The sequence below is a fragment of the Phalaenopsis equestris genome, unplaced genomic scaffold, assembly GCF_001263595.1.
Source record: "Phalaenopsis equestris unplaced genomic scaffold, ASM126359v1 Scaffold000511, whole genome shotgun sequence".
Taxonomy (NCBI): domain Eukaryota; kingdom Viridiplantae; phylum Streptophyta; class Magnoliopsida; order Asparagales; family Orchidaceae; genus Phalaenopsis; species Phalaenopsis equestris.
Genome location: NW_018164951.1, coordinates 2343293 through 2349846, shown reverse-complemented (window position 1 = coordinate 2349846; position 6554 = coordinate 2343293). Strand labels below are relative to the sequence as shown.

The 6554-nt window shown below is 34.5% G+C and overlaps 1 protein-coding gene across 1 annotated transcript in view; it reads right to left on the bottom strand.

Annotated features, from left to right (window-relative positions):
- The window catches only part of LOC110028340 (importin subunit beta-1-like), a 13245-nt gene extending 8264 nt beyond the window's left edge, over positions 1–4981 (bottom strand). The window contains 1 exon segment of the mRNA XM_020730156.1: positions 4676–4981. The gene's annotated coding sequence lies outside the window, so the exon portion shown is untranslated.
- Positions 4982–6554: the final 1573 nt, after the last annotated feature.

Here is a 6554-nt window from a genome sequence, read left to right as displayed (position 1 = left end):
TCTAAGCTTTTACATTTTAACCAATTTTTATAACATAACTTCTTATATTTTATCTTTTCTTGCACATTATTATTCCACCACCAACTATTTTTATTTGTAAATATTTTTCCCTTTGATTCTCCAAGAACATCTTTTGCTACATGTTTAATAGCGTTTGTTACTTTATCCCACATCACATTTGCTTCTTCATGAATATCCCAAATTTTGAAATCTTGAATTTTACTCATAAAATTAATTTTATTTGTATCTTTTAAGTTTCTCCATCTAATTCTGCAATGATGAGTCCTAGTATTTTTTATTTTACAACTCTTAATCTTAAAATCTAAAACTAATAAACGATGTTGGGTATTTAAATTTTCACTTGGAATGACTTTACAATCTTTACAATCATGACGATCTCTTCTTCTCATAAGAAAATAATCAATTTGTGTTTTATTAGATCCACTCTTATAAGTAATAAGATGTTCATCCCTTTTCTTGAATAAAGTATTAGTAATAACAAAATCAAACGCTAAAGCAAAATCTAAAATAACTTTACCTTCTTCATTAGTTACTCCAAAACCGTAGCCACCATGAATATTTCTGAAATCTTCTACCACTCTACCGACATGTCCATTTAAATCTCCTCCAATAAAAATTCTTTCTTCAAGAGGTATCATTTGTATTAAGTCTTCTAAGTCATTCCAAAATTTATCTTTAGACTCTGTATCTAAACCTACTTAGGAGCATAAACACTTATAATATTAAAAATCTTAGTATCAATGATAATCTTAAGGGCTATAATTCTATCACCAACTCTATTAATTTTTACAACATTATCTTTCAAACTCTTATCTATAATTACACCTACACCATTTCTAGTGCGACTCTTACCAGAATACCAAAGTTTAAAACCTAAATTATCAATCTCCTTAGCCTTTTCTCCCACCCACTTAGTTTCTTGAATACATAAGATATTAATTTTCCTATGAATCATAATATCAACTAATTCCATTAATTTACCATTGAGAGTGCCTATATTCCAAGATCCTATCCTAATATTAGTTTCATTAGTTTCTTGAATCCTCCCACTTTCTGTATTTCCTTAACTCCGCAGAGTATATACCTACTCTCCAATTCTGAAATTTGCTAAGAGGCAAAGCAAAAATCTCTCAAAAATTCTAACTCAATAAGCTTGTGTCAAATAGGGTTGTCAAAATTAAACTCGATGCATGTACCCAACCCAAGTACCAAGACCCAACTCAACAAAATTGAATTTCGGATTGACTCAATTAATTTTTAGGTCGGGTTGAGGTAAAGAACTTAACACAATTAATTTTCAGGTTGGGTTCAATTAAACCAACCAACCCAATTTTGACCTGAATAACAATTATGTTTAAAGCTAAATGGACTATGCAAGTCAAGTTCATGTCAATTTCAATCTTCAGGTCAGGTTTCAGTCGGGTCAGTCGGAACTTTCTAACACAAACCTTACATGCGAATTCGATTTAGCTCCCCGACTATTAGGTGCCCAAAACCCTCATTAAGATCACTTGGAACCTATTAGACTTTAATGAATTGCTCACCCTTGGCTTAGGTTCCTGCTAGGTCCAACTTGTTAAAACCTTTAGAGAAGCCAACCAATGCATAGCTAGCATTGTCATGAGTCATTAGGTTAAAAGCCATCAACACATTCAAAGCATAACTCCAAATTTGGAGCCAATTTAGCAACATCAACCTACGATCTTCAAACTAACATCTCATTTCCATGTCATTTGGCCATGAAAACTAAAGTGATCCAAACTTTCAGTAGGATTCCCATGAATCCACTGTTTAAAATTATGTAATAAGGCACGTCTTAAGGCATTCCTTCATGTAATTCCGAAGAAAAGTGCTTCGAGGCAAATGCCTCGAGCAGCTTGAGCGAGGCGTATGCATCGAACAGCTTGGGTGTGTACGCCTCACATTAGTTTAGGCCCACCTCAAGTCATACCTCACCTTGATTCCACTTGAAGTTTTTTCTCCTTATATTAGATGATTTGAATACGAAAAAAAGTTGCAATCTCATGCATAAGAGCTCCCCTCTTCCCAATCAGTGTCAATGTCTGTTACGTTTGCAGTCGGCTCCGTCAATGTCATTCGTTGCTTCTATCGTTAAAACAGTCTATGCCATCACTACTTCTTCAGCTACAACAGCCGCCATCTTTGTATTCTATAGCTACACATTGCCCTTGCACGGTCGTTGTCTCTTGCTTCTCATGTTGTTATCACCGTTGCCAACTACTCCTGCTGCTACAGCTTTCTACTGTGCTAGCTTTTGATTATTTATTATACTCTTATTATGTTAGTTGACTGATAGGAGTGAGAGAAGTCTTCTATGCTAAACTCATCATATAACTTTGATATTTTATTACATTCAGCTCATTTTTATGTTAGTTTGGTGCCTTTAATCTGTTGATATTTACAATATATTTTTGTTTTGTTGAAATTGTTACATGATAATTTGTAACTTACATAATTCCTTATTTCATATAAACACAATTTATCACTTTTTACTGAATTAAAATGTTGATATGTCTTTCTTTAATAGGTCAACAATTTATGATGCTAGTATATTATTTTTTACCTATTTATTCCAACTTACACAATTTTCAAACTATACGGCTCGTGCTTCAAACTGCCTGGAGGCTTCTGCATCACCTCCAAAAAAAAAGAATCTTATTACCCAATTGAACAATTTTAAACATAACACAAACCTAGTAACCTTCATTCACTTAGCACTAATAGCCTAGGATCCTGCCTCAACCAACTTATTTCCAATTAATTGGTATTATATTGACCCGTTGAGTCAACAACCATCGAAAACCTCACCCCACCAAAAAAAAAGAAAAAAAAATTCACATAAAACATCTTATTTGTGTGTCTTTCGGCCATAGTTTTCAGTTTAAACATTTATGAACAACAACCTTATCCCAAAATTCTTCCTTAGCACCCGCCGCCCTGTGTCGACTTTTCAATGCCTTCTTCTATTGAGTCTCCTTTCTTAGCAATTCCTCTACAACTCTCCCAATAAATATCCCTTTCTTCTGAGATTTCATTGATTGCAATAATCTTAACCCCTATTAAAGCTTCTCAATGATTTTTAATTGAAAACTTTGCACCTAGTGGCAACCCCAACTTTGGTCATGTAATGGCAACGTTTAACTAGCATTCAATTGATGTCATTTCACCCAGCAAAAACCCAAATCAAGCATCAAGAACCATCTTGTAGGAAATAAACACTTCAACTTGGCGCTTAACCGAAATCTATCTACTCAATTTACATTAGATCCTTTCATAAGAATCTAAGGGTCCAATGTTGTGAATTCCTTAGGGCCTTTCCGAAATTGAGGGAATAGACAAAAAATGTCATTTAATCTTCACATGTTTACCGGTAAAGATTCTTTTTTTTTTTGCACAAGGGCCAATAGATGGCTCAAAAAACCCTCATGAAAGATGCCTCCGAATGAGTTGAATCTTAGTTTTCCTTAGCTAATTTTCATAGTTACCTTAAGTTACAAAAGCTTCTTCTAGTTCTTATCAAGTATTAAACCATAATTTCTCATTTGGTCACGGCATATATCATTTTTTTTGGCATCATGTTTCACGCATAGACATTTGGTCTCAATTTTTAAAGTAAATGTAAGCCAATTAATTCAATCCAATTATGAAAATTGATGTAGAGTTTTTTTCCACTTCATGGACAAAACCTACAAGGGTTATAAGATCAACAAAATCAACATTATCCCAAAAAATATTGTATGTTCCTCCTCACTCTTTCTTGGCAGTCCTTCTCTATGAGTGGAAAGATCATGTGCACCCTTAATCTACACACATAACCTCCAAACATGTTGAACTAGCTTAATATAAAGTAACAAAATAGAAACCAACAATTAACAAAACAAAACTAAGAACTAAGGTGTTTTGCATGGATTGAGACATAAGCCATAAAATAAATTAAAAAACTCATCAATTTAAAATGATTCATAAATACAATATAAATTATTGATGTATTGATTTATTTTATTTAAAAAAACAAATCATAAATATGAATCTTAAATGTTGATATAAAATAAAAGTTTGGAATGAAATTCAAGACAAGCATTCGCCTGAGTGTTCTGGGTACTATTTCCTTCTAAAACTACTTAGAAAATAAGAATGTACGCTCCCTATCACTGTTAGGAAATTCTTAAAAAAACAATAACTACAAAATACGCATTGTCACAAAAAAATGCAACGCTCAAACGTGCTTTTTTCAAAGCAAATCCAAATCAATAGAGCAGAGAAGGCAATAGCTGATTGTAGAAGCATTTAACGAACTATGAAAAGTGGGAACCAGAAATCCAAGCACAAACTATTTAGAGCTGAAACACAAGCAAAAATAAGATACAGAGAAATGTTTAGAGCTGAAACACCAGAAAATCGTGGCTGAAGCGGAAATACAGCAAAAAATAAGCTAAATAAGCCAATGACCACATGTATTCAGACATACACATAAAATCAAATCGAGACATAAGGATAACCCTAAGAACCCTAAATAAACCAAAAAATAGATACAGAGAAATGTCTCCAGCAAAAGCAAATGAAGCCCCAACCATTTCACATATGATCTACACAATCGCAACAAAACAACGGATCAACTTTCAGAAAGAAATACCTCAGTCGCAGAACCACCCAATGGTCAGATTATCGGATTGCGACTTCCTCAAACCAAGGAAAAGCAGGAAAAGGAGGCAATCGGGGGCTTAGTTCTCTGCTCTGGACTTCTCCTCTTGACTGGCGATCGATCGGAAATGAAGGGTAGCTAAAATTGAAATGTGACAGAGAAGGCTTTGAATGTTTTCGAACGAGTTAGGGAAGCGGGAGGAACAGAATGCGTGTCAGAGAAACCCTAATTTTTGAAAGCGTAGCTGGGGCTCGGCGTTTTGTAATCGGGCCACATGGCCGGTGAATGTAACCTTCCTTTGCCCTTATTTTTCATTTCACTTCGGGCCATAGTTTATCTTAAAATGTGACCTGCACGTGGGTGGATTCGACTTGGGCCCTACGATTAGAATAAAAATAAAATTATATTTTTAGATAAATGGACAAAATGCGAGATCCAAATAATACTACGACAATTTCAAAAATTCTCCTACACTTATAAGATATCCCAAACAAACCCTAAATATAAAATCACATTTCTTAAATACATATTTTATTTCATTTATTTTAGATTTTAATTTAAATATCTTTAACGGTGCAACTTGTGTACAACTAAATGGAGGCTTCTTAAATAGATAAAATTTGGTGAATTAAAAAAAAGAGTTATGAATCTCATAAATAAGATGGAGATGGACTAAAAAAAGCATGATTGTGTTTGAGCAAATTTATCTCATTAACTACTAATAAATTTCTCTCTCACACACATATACACATACATGCATGCACATGCACATGCACTCTTTCTCTCACAAGCACACACATAATGATTTAGGGTGTCTTGGGTACTTATTGGTACGGGCGACGTTTTGAAAATGCTAGATTCAGGCGTTCGGAGGGTTTATCCAGAAACGGCATTTTGGTATCACGCGGACGAGGGATCGACCCCGCATCCAGCGTCTTCATTTCGCGTCCAGGTGATTTTTCCTCCCGTGCTCTTCTTCTCCCCGTCTCCTCCCTCGTCGTTTGAGGCGCCCTACCTCGATCTCAAGACATGGCAAACTTCGCTTCTTCTCGACGAAGTGGGGGAGAGGGTACTGAGACAGTAGATAAAAGCTCTGAGATGATCTGAACCGGCCATCCTCGTCGTCTCCTGCGTTATCCTGGATCCATTCAATTAGTTTCTTTTCAATATTGAATGTATTGTCCTTTTGGTGTGCTGTTTGCTTTCGTTGCACTACTCCTTGGTGATCAATCACAAGAAAACCAACAGTTCTCCAACTAACGGATACCGAGACTTTTCACATGCTTTGGTCTAGCATTCCTTTTTTTTTTTTTTCAAATCTTCTACCAGGATTATAACCCATCTATGCTTGTGTTGTGAAGTTTATCTTTTTCCTACCGAGAGTTGATCTCTTTCAATTAGATATGATATTCTTTCAAAGTGATCTCGTATTTCTTTTGTGATTTTAATTTTCAAATGGCTGGTGTCACACTTATGAGATATCACTTGCAGCTAAGGTTTATCTCTGTGTTTAGTTAACTTGGCATCCTTGTCTTTGTAGCTAAAAGTTTTTTTCCCCCAAGTTTTATGCTTGAGTTGTAGTTTTTCATGGATACATTAATTTAATAACTCTACATAAAAATTTATATGTTGGTCATTGATATGTTTACTGGTAGCTTTTCATAGCAATTTAATAGATCATTATTCTTTCATTAAGTTATTTTTATACTACACATAAAAGTATATAAGCTTATTCAGATTAGGGGCAGAATGATCATTTATCTAGAATTAGCCGTTTTTCAAACGCACAAATCAAACAGCCAGTTATTTTAATGTATTTCATTGAATCATGTGGATGCACCCTATTAAGGATCTGTTTGGGACAGTTTTT